General features: G+C 41.4%; 1 long non-coding RNA gene across 1 annotated transcript; it reads left to right on the top strand.

Annotated features, from left to right (window-relative positions):
- Positions 1 to 1,281: 1,281 nt before the first annotated feature.
- On the top strand, positions 1,282 to 4,821 carry LOC139024429 (uncharacterized). Its single transcript, XR_011475722.1, has 2 exons — positions 1,282 to 4,221; positions 4,332 to 4,821. It is a non-coding gene; the product is annotated as an uncharacterized lncRNA (long non-coding RNA).
- Positions 4,822 to 9,358: the final 4,537 nt, after the last annotated feature.

Here is a 9,358-nt window from a genome sequence, read left to right as displayed (position 1 = left end):
GGGCTGTTTGTTGTTTGGTCATAGGGAGCCTATGGGGGCTGTTTGTTGTTTGGTCATAGGGAGCCTATGGGGGCTGTTTGTTGTTTGGTCATAGGAAGCCTATGGGGGCTGTTGTTGTTTGGTCATAGGGAGCCTATGGGGGCTGTTGTTTATTTTAATCAGGGAAATGTCCCGTTGTTATAATCAGATTAATTATTCTCATAGTTAATATTTTATAGAAACAAAACTAAATGAGAGAAGCTACTAAATGCATTTTAAAGCGCATTTAAAACTCTACATGGTGTCTCGTCCCTAATCCACTAAACTAGTCACTCAGTAGTGACCGTATTTATTGTCCACGTAAAGCAAAGAGAGGGAGAGGAACTCAGGACATTAGTTTTAAATTAATATTATATTGTGATCTTTCGTTACAACATATTCACCTATACACCTGTACGTAGGTGACGACAGGAGGTAGACACAGAAAGGTTGTGCACAGATAAGACTAGCTTTGATGGCTTAAAAGAAACGAGGACTGGAACATGTTCATGTGACTTAATAGATAGGAGCTCGGGAACTGTAGAGGTTGATGGGAATACAGTGGTGACTCCCAAATGGCACCCTATTCCCGACGTAGTGCACTACTTTTGACCAGAGCCATCAGCCCAATGGGTCAAAAATAGTGCACTATAATAGCCAATAGGGTGCAATTTGGGTCACATATTCAAAATGTGTGATTAACTAATAGTCAGTTGGCTAGGCCCTAATGGGCTCCAGACCTGCTTGTTTAGGGGTCAGTTGCTGTGTAATCATTAAAGAGTCTGGAAGGAGCAGAAAGCAACCCTGAGTCTCAATAATCTGGCCTTTTTCCTGCATTTATAAAATTGGATTGGTCTGAGCATGTGCTAGACTGCTATATTTCTTAAAAAGGACATATTATTGGGACACATGGCAAGAAGGGTTAACCAGATGGCAGAAAGGACAGATTATTAGGAGACAGGGCAAGAGGGATTGACCAGACAGTTGAAAGGACAGATTATTGGGAGACGGGGCAAGAGGGATTAACCAGACAGCAGAAATACAGATTATTGGGAGACGGGCAAGAGGGATTGACCCAGACAGCTTGAAATGACAATATTGGGAGACAGGGCAAGAGGGAATTTGGACCAGACAGCTGAAGGGACGATTATTGGGAGACGGGGCAAGAGGGATTAACCAGACAGCAGAAATGACCGGATTATTTTGGAGACAGGGCAAGAGGATTGACCAGGACAGCTTGACAAAGGACAGATTATTGGAGACGGGCAAGAGGGGATGACCAGACAGCTGAAAGGACAGATTATTGGGAGACAGGGCAAGAGGGATTGACCAGACAGCTGAAGGGACAGATTATTGGGAGACGGGGCAAGAGGGGTTAACCAGACAGAAAGTCTGGTTTTGGTTTAGAATATTGAATGATTTAGAGCAGTGAACAGATGTGGAGTGAACTAGAGAAGGAAACTGAGTCAGTTGAATCAGGAGGATATCAGATCCAATAAAACACTCTCGTCTTCTGATCGATGGACATTTCTGTTGTTCAGGGTTTGTATTTATCTCTGAAATAAAGCACTGAAATGAATAACTAGATAATAAATGTTAGGTTTAGCAATGTGACACGGTAAACGTCCAGACGGAGAAGAGTAGGGTTTGGTTCACGTCATGTTATTACATGATAATAAACATGTTAACATGTTTACGCTAAATTGAAACACTGGTTAATAAGCAATGAACTGTACTGAAGTTGTACTTGAACATTTAGCATTGAGATAATGTGTAAAGTACAGTCAGCTATCCTTTAAACTAAGTACAAGGCCTTATCAACCTACTACACTGTGTCCAGAATTAGAAGAACAAAGAAGTGGATTCTTCCTATCTGCTGTTCTAAATGTGATGTTTTTATTTGGTTACTTATTTTACGTGATCTTATCATTCTGGGTGTTATTTTAGTTTGCTAGTGGAATTAAATCATTGATAATGTAGAATAATATTGAAGACATCAAAACTATGAAATAACACGTGCGGAATCGTGTAGTAACTAAAAAAGTGTTAGTTAAGCCACCCTTTGCCTTGATGACAGCTTTGCACACGCTTGGCATTCTCTCAACCAGCTTCATGAGGTAGTCACCTGGAATGCATTTCAATTAACAGGTGTGCCTTGTTAAAAGATCATTTGTGGAATTTCTTTCCTTAATGCGTTTGAACCAATCAGTTGTGGTATACAGGTAGGGGTGGTATACAGAAGATAGCCCTATTTGGTAAAATACCAAGTCCATATTATGGCAAGAACAGCTCAAATAAGCAAAGAGAAATGACAGTCCATCATTACTTTTAGACATGAATGTCAGTCAATGTGAAACATTTCAAGAACTTTGAAAGTTTCTTCAAGTGCAGTCGCAAAAACCATCAAGCGCTATGATGAAACTGGCACTCATGAGGACCACCACAGGAAAGGAAGACCCAGAGTTACCTCTGCTGCAGAGAATAAGTTAATTAAAGTTAACTGCACTTCAGATTGCAGACAAAATAAATGTTTCAAAGAGTTCAAGCAACATACACATATCAACATCAACTGTTCAGAGGAGACTGAGTAAATCAGGCTTCATTGTCGAATTGCTGCAACAACAAAAAACACTACTAAAGGACACCAATAATAAGAAGAGACTTTATTGGGCCAAGAAACACGAGCAATGGACATTAGACTGGTGGAAATCTGTCCTTTGGTCTGATGAGTCCAAATTTGAGATTTTTGGTTCCAACCGCCGTGGCTTTGTGAGACGCAGAGTAGGTGAACGGATGATCTCCGCATGTGTGGTTCCCACCATGAAGCATGGAGGAGGTGTGATAGTGTGGGGTTGCTTTGCTGGTGACACTGTCAGTGATTTATTAAGAATTCAAGGCACACTTAACCAGCATGGCTACCACATCATTCTGCAGTGATACGTCATTCCATCTGGTTTACGCTTAGTGGGACTACCATTTGTTTTTCAACAGGACAATGACCCAACACACCTCCAGTGATGATGCTGCATCAGATGACCTGGCCTCCACAATCACCTGACCTCAACCCAACTGAGATGGTTTGGGATGAGTTGGACCGCAGACTGAAGGAAAAGCAGCCAACAAGTGCTCAGCGTATGTGGGAACTCCTTCAAGAATGTTGGAAAAGCATTCCTCATGAAGCTGGTTGAGAGAATGCCAAGCGTGTGCAAAGCTGTCATCAAGGCAAATGGTGGCTACTTTGAAGAATCTCAAATATATTTTCATTTAACACTTTTTTGGTTACTACATGATTCCATATGTGTTATTTTATAGATTTGATGTCTTCGCTATTATTCTACAATGTAGAAAATAATAAAAATAAATAAAAACCCTTGAATGAGTAGGTGTGTCCAAACTTTTGACTGGTACTGTATATTCAAGATCTAAGGAAAGTGCTGAGATAAAACCTTTTGAAAAGTCAGTTATTGTTTTCCCTCTTCACCCCGCTCACAGATAGGAATGCAATATTATGATTTGAGTTTGCGCCTACTGCATAGATGTTCTGTATAAAGTGCTGAATAAAGTAAAACCCCATTTATGCAGATATAAGAATATCAATCAGCCTTTTAGGTAGGAGTTTTAGTCTCAGTCAGTTACCTTGTGGAAAAATATGATTTATTTATTGTTGTTCAGGAGGGAAAGTGGAGTACTTTTGTTCAGCCTTTACATTTGTGCCAAAATGTTTGCAGACTTTGTGTGTCATTATACAGATATAACTAGATTCCATATGTTGTTGTTGATGTCCATATTTTCCATGATATAATCGGGGCCATACATTTACTTGGTCTTCCTTAAAATGTAGAACCCCCAACAGTTCTAGAACCAGCAACAGTTCTAGAGCTACAAGCAGTTCTTGAGCTACCAACAGTTCTAGAGCTACAAACTGTTCTAGAGCTATCAACAGTTCTAGAGCTACAAACTGTTCTAGCTATCAACAGTTCTAGAGCTACAAACTGTTCTAGCTATCAACAGTTCTAGAGCTAAAAACTGTTCTAGCTATCAACAGTTCTAGAGCTACAGTTCTAGAGCTACAAATTGTTCTTGATCTACCAACAGTTCTAGAGCTACAAACTGTTCTAGAGCTACAAACTGTTCTAGAGCTACAAACTGTTCTAGAGCTATCAACAGTTCTAGAGCTACAAACTGTTCTAGAGCTACAAAACAGTTTCTAGAGCTACAAACTGTTCTAGAGCTACAAATGTTCTAGAGCTACAAACTGTTCTAGAGTACAAAACTGTTCTAAGAGCTACAAACAGTTCTAGAGCTATCAACAGTTCTAGAGCTACAAACTGTTCTAGAGCTACAAACTGTTCTAGAGCTACAAACTGTTCTAGAGCTATCAACAGTTCTGGAGCTATCAACAGTTCTAGAGCTACAAACTGTTCTAGAGCTATCAACAGTTCAAGAGCCATAAACAGTTATAGTTACAAACTGTTCTAGAGCTACAGTACCACTCGTTCAAGAACTACCAACCATTCTAGAATTATCTCCTTCTWGCCAACAGAGGYAATAGAAAGGTACATACTGCACATTATGATTGTTTTAGTGTTTGCAGAGAGAAAATGACAAATAAAATGCAAAATGACCAACCACAAGCTTCCCAAAATGTTATGTATCTTTCTATGTGTTATATACTGATATGCTTCTGGTATTCATTTGTTTCTCATGTTCATTTTAAAAACATGGTTTTATGTCACATGACCACTGTCTTTTGTAAATACAATGAATCAATTGTGAAATGTATTAAAATATTTAAAAACTTCATATGCTTTGATGTGATGTGATGCCTTTTTTCAGAACAGTATTTAGCTTACTGGTTGTTATCGTTTGAACTTCAGAAAGTGCCTTCAGAAAGTTTTCATACCCCTTTACTTATTCGACCTTTGGCGGCAATTACAGCATTGAGTCGTCTTGGGTATGTCTGTATCAGCTTTGCACATCTGGATTTAGGGATATTCTCCCATTCTTACTTGCATATTTTTTCACGTTAGAAGGAGCGGTGGTGAAAAGCAATCTTTTTTAWWTTTTATTTAACCTTTGTTTAACCAGGTAGGCCAGTTGAGAACAAGTTCTCATTTACAATTGCGACCTGGCCAAGATAAAGCACAGCAGTTCGACACATACAACAACACAGAGTTACACATGGAATAAACAAACATACAGTCAATAATACAGTAGAAAAAAATAAAATCTATWTACAGTGWGTGCAAATGAGGTAAGATAAGGGAGGTAAGGCAATAAATAGGCCATGGTGGCAAAGTAATTACAATATAGTAATTAGACACTGGAATGGTAGATGTGCAGAAGATGAATGTGCAAATAGAGATACCTGGTGTGCAAAGGAGCAAGATAAATAAATAAATACAGTATGGGGATGAAGCTATGTACAGATGGGCTATGTATAGGTGCAGTGATCTGTGAGCTGCTCTGACAATCTTCAAGGTTTTCAAGGGGATTCAAGTCTGGGCTTTGGCTGGGCCACTAAAGGACTTTCACATTCTTGTTCTGAAGCCATTCCAGCATTGCTTTTGCTGTATGCTTGGGGTCATTGTCCTGTTGGAATGTAAATCTTTGCCCCCAGTATAAGGTCATTTGCACTCTGAGGCAGGTTCTCATCAAGGATTTGCGTGTATTTGGCTCCATTCATTGTTCCCTCTATCCTTACCAGTCTCCCCGTCCCTGCTGCTGGAAAGCTTCCCCATAGCATGATGCTGCCACCACCATGCTTCACAGTAGGGGTGGTGTTAGACGGGTGATGAGCTGTGCCTGGTTTTCTCCAGACATAGCGGTTTGCAAARCGTTCAATTTTTGTCTCATCAGACAACAGAATCTTTTGCCTTCTGATCACAAAGTCTTTCACGTGACTTTTTGCAAACTCTAGCCGTGCTGTTGTGCATTTTTCACCGGAGTGGCTTCAGTTTGGCCACTCTCCCATGAAGCCCAGATTGGTGAAGTGCTGTAGGGACTGTTGTCCTTCTGGCAGGTTCTCCCACCTCAGCCAAGGAACTCTGTAGTTCTGTCAGAGTGGTCATTGGGTTCTTGGTCACCACCCTGACCAAGGTGCTTCTTGCCCTGTAGCTCAGTTTGGTCGGATGGCCAGCTCTAAGCAGAGTCTGGGAAGTTCCATATTTTTTCCATCTCCCAAAGATGTGTTGTGCACTGTGCTCTTGGTAACTTTCAACACTAGAAATAGTTTTATACCCTTCCCCAGATATATGCCTCATCACAATTCTATCTCAGAGATCTACAGACAGTTCCTTGGACTTCATGATATAGTTTCTGCTCTGACATGCACTGTCAACTGTAGGACCATATATAGACAGGTGTGTTTCTTTCTAAAACATGGCCACAGGTGGATTCCAATCAAGTTGTCCTGATGTAACAGTATAAGTTTAGTCCGTCCCCTCGACCCGGGCGCGAACCAGGGACCTTCTGCACACATCAAACTGGAAGTCTTCCGACTAGCTTGGAAGACAGTACCGTGCAGTATCGAAGAGCCCTCACTGCTGCTCGATCATCCTACTTTCCAACTTAATTGAGGAAAATAAGAACAATCCTAAAATTATTTTTGATACTGTTGCAAAGCTAACTAAAAAGCAGCATTCCCCAAGTGAAGATGGCTTTCACTTCAGCAGTAATAAATTCATGAACTTCTTTGAGGAAAAGCAAAAGCAAATTACGGCCTCCTCTTTAAATCTGCGTATTCCTCCAAGCTTAGCTGTCCTGAGTCTGCACAACTCTGCCAGGACCTAGGCTCAAGAGAGACACTTAAGTGTTTTAATACTATATCTCTTGACACAATGATGAAAATAATCATGGTGTCACGTTCCTGACCTGTTTTCTGTTGTTTTTATATGTGTTAGTCGGTCAGGGCGTGAGTGTGGTGGGCATTCTATGTTATGTGTTTCTATGTTGGTTAATGGGTGACCTATATGGTTCTCAATTAGAGGCAGGTGGTTTTCATCTTCTCTGATTGAGAACCATATTAAGGTAGGTGGTTTCACATTGTTTGTTGTGGGTGGTTGTCTCCTGTGTCTGTGTCGTTATTGCACCATACGGGACTGTATCGTTCGTTCGTTCGTTCGTTCGTTCATTTATTTGTAGTTCGTGCTTGTTCGTGCGTTCTTCGTTGTATGTAAGTTCGTAAGTCAAGGTCTGTCTACTTCGTTTGTTGTTTGTAGTGGGTAAAGTGTTTCCTGTGTTTTTTCATATTTTCTTTAAATAAATATAATGTCAAATTACCACGCTGCGTTTTGGTCATCCGATCCTTCTCGCCTCTCCTCGTCTGATGAGGAGGACGAAGTAGAAGAGCGTTACACATGCCTCTAAAACTTCAAGCTGCATAATGGATCCTATTCCAACTAAACTACTGAAAGAGCTGCTTCATGTGCTTGGCCCTCCTATGTTGAACATAATAAACGGCTCTCTATCCACCGGATGTGTACCAAACTCACTAAAAGTGGCAGTAATAAAGCCTCTCTTGAAAAAAGCCAAACCTTGACCCAGAAAATATAAAAAACTATCGGCCTATATCGAATCTTCCAATCCTCTCAAAAATTTTAGAAAAAGCTGTTGCGCAGGAACTCACTGCCTTCCTGAAGACAGACAATGTATACGAAATGCTTCAGTCTGGTTTTAGACCCCATCATAGACTGAGACTGCACTTGTGAAGTGGTAAATGACCTTTTAATGGCGTCAGACCGAGGCTCGGCATCTGTCCTCGTGCTACTAGACCTTAGTGCTGCCTTTGATACCATCGATCACCACATTCTTTTGGAGAGACTGGAAACCCAAATTGGTCTACACGGACAAGTTCTGGCCTGGTTTAGATCTTATCTGTCGGAAAGATATCAGTTTGTCTCTGTGAATGGTTTGTCCTCTGACAAATCAACTGTACATTTCGGTGTTCCTCAAGGTTCCGTTTTAGGACCACTATTGTTTTCACTATATATTTTACCTCTTGGGATGTCATTCGAAAACATAATGTTAACTTTCACTGCTATGCGGATGACACACATTTCAATGAAACATGGTGAAGCCCCAAAATTGCCCTCGCTAGAAGCCTGTGTTCAGACATAAGGAAGTGATGGCTGAAAACTTTCTACTTTTAAACTCGGACAAAACAGAGATGCTTGTTCTAGGTCCCAAGAAACAAAGAGATATTCTGTTAAATCTGACAATTAATCTTGATGGTTGTAAAGTCGTCTCAAATAAAACTGTGAAGGACCTCGGCGTTACTCTGGACCCTGATCTCTCTTTGACGAACATATCAAGACTGTTTCAAAGACAGCTTTTTTCCATCTACGTAACATTGCAAAAATCAGAAATGTTATGTCCCAAAATGATGCAGAAAAATGTATCCATGCTTTTGTTACTTCTAGGTTAGACTACTGCAATGCTCTACTTTCCGGCTACCCGGATAAAGCACTAAATAAACTTCAGTTAGTGGTAAATACGGCTGCTAGAATCCTGACTAGAACCAAGAAATTTGATCATATTACTCCAGTGCTAGCTTCCCTACACTGGCTTCCTGTTAAGGCAAGGGCTGATTTCAAAGTTTTACTGTTAACCTATAAAGCGTTACATGGCTTGCTCCTACCTATCTTTCCGAGTTGGTCCTGCCGTACATACCTACACGTACGCTACGGTCACAAGACGCAGGCCTCCTAATTGTCCCTAGAATTTCTAAGCAAACAGCTGGAGACAGGGCTTTCTCCTATAGATCTCCATTTTTATGGAATAGTCTGCCTACCCATGTGAGAGACGCAGACTCGTCTCAACCTTTAAGTCTTTACTGAAGACTTATCTCTTCAGTAGGTCATATGATTGAGTGTAGTCTGGCCCAGGAGTGTGAAGGTGAACGGAAAGGCTCTGGAGCAACGAACCGCCCTTGCTGTCTCTGCCTGGCCGGTTCCCCTCTCTCCACTGGGATTCTCTGCCTCTAACCCTAGTACAGGGGCTGAGTCACTGCTTACTGGTGCTCTTTCATGCCGTCCCTAGGAGGGGTGCGTCACTTGAGTGGGTTGAGTTACTGACGTGATCTTCCTGTCTGGGTTGGCGCCCCCCCTTGGTTTGTGCTGTGGTGGAGATCTTTGTGGCTATACTCGGCCTTGTCTCAGGATGGTAAGTTGGTGGTTGAAGATATCCCTCTAGTGGTGTGGGGCTGTGCTTTGGCAAAGTGGGTGGGTTATATCCTTCCTGTTTGGCCCTGTCCGGGGGTATCATCGGATGGGGCCACAGTGTCTCCTGACCCCTCCTGTCTCAGCCTCCAGTATTTATGCTGCAGTAGTTTATGTGTCGG

This window comes from Salvelinus sp. IW2-2015, unplaced genomic scaffold (assembly GCF_002910315.2).
Source record: "Salvelinus sp. IW2-2015 unplaced genomic scaffold, ASM291031v2 Un_scaffold1493, whole genome shotgun sequence".
NCBI lineage: Eukaryota > Metazoa > Chordata > Actinopteri > Salmoniformes > Salmonidae > Salvelinus > Salvelinus sp. IW2-2015.
Note: the sequence above shows the minus strand (reverse complement) of the source record. Positions and strands in the feature narration are given on the sequence as shown.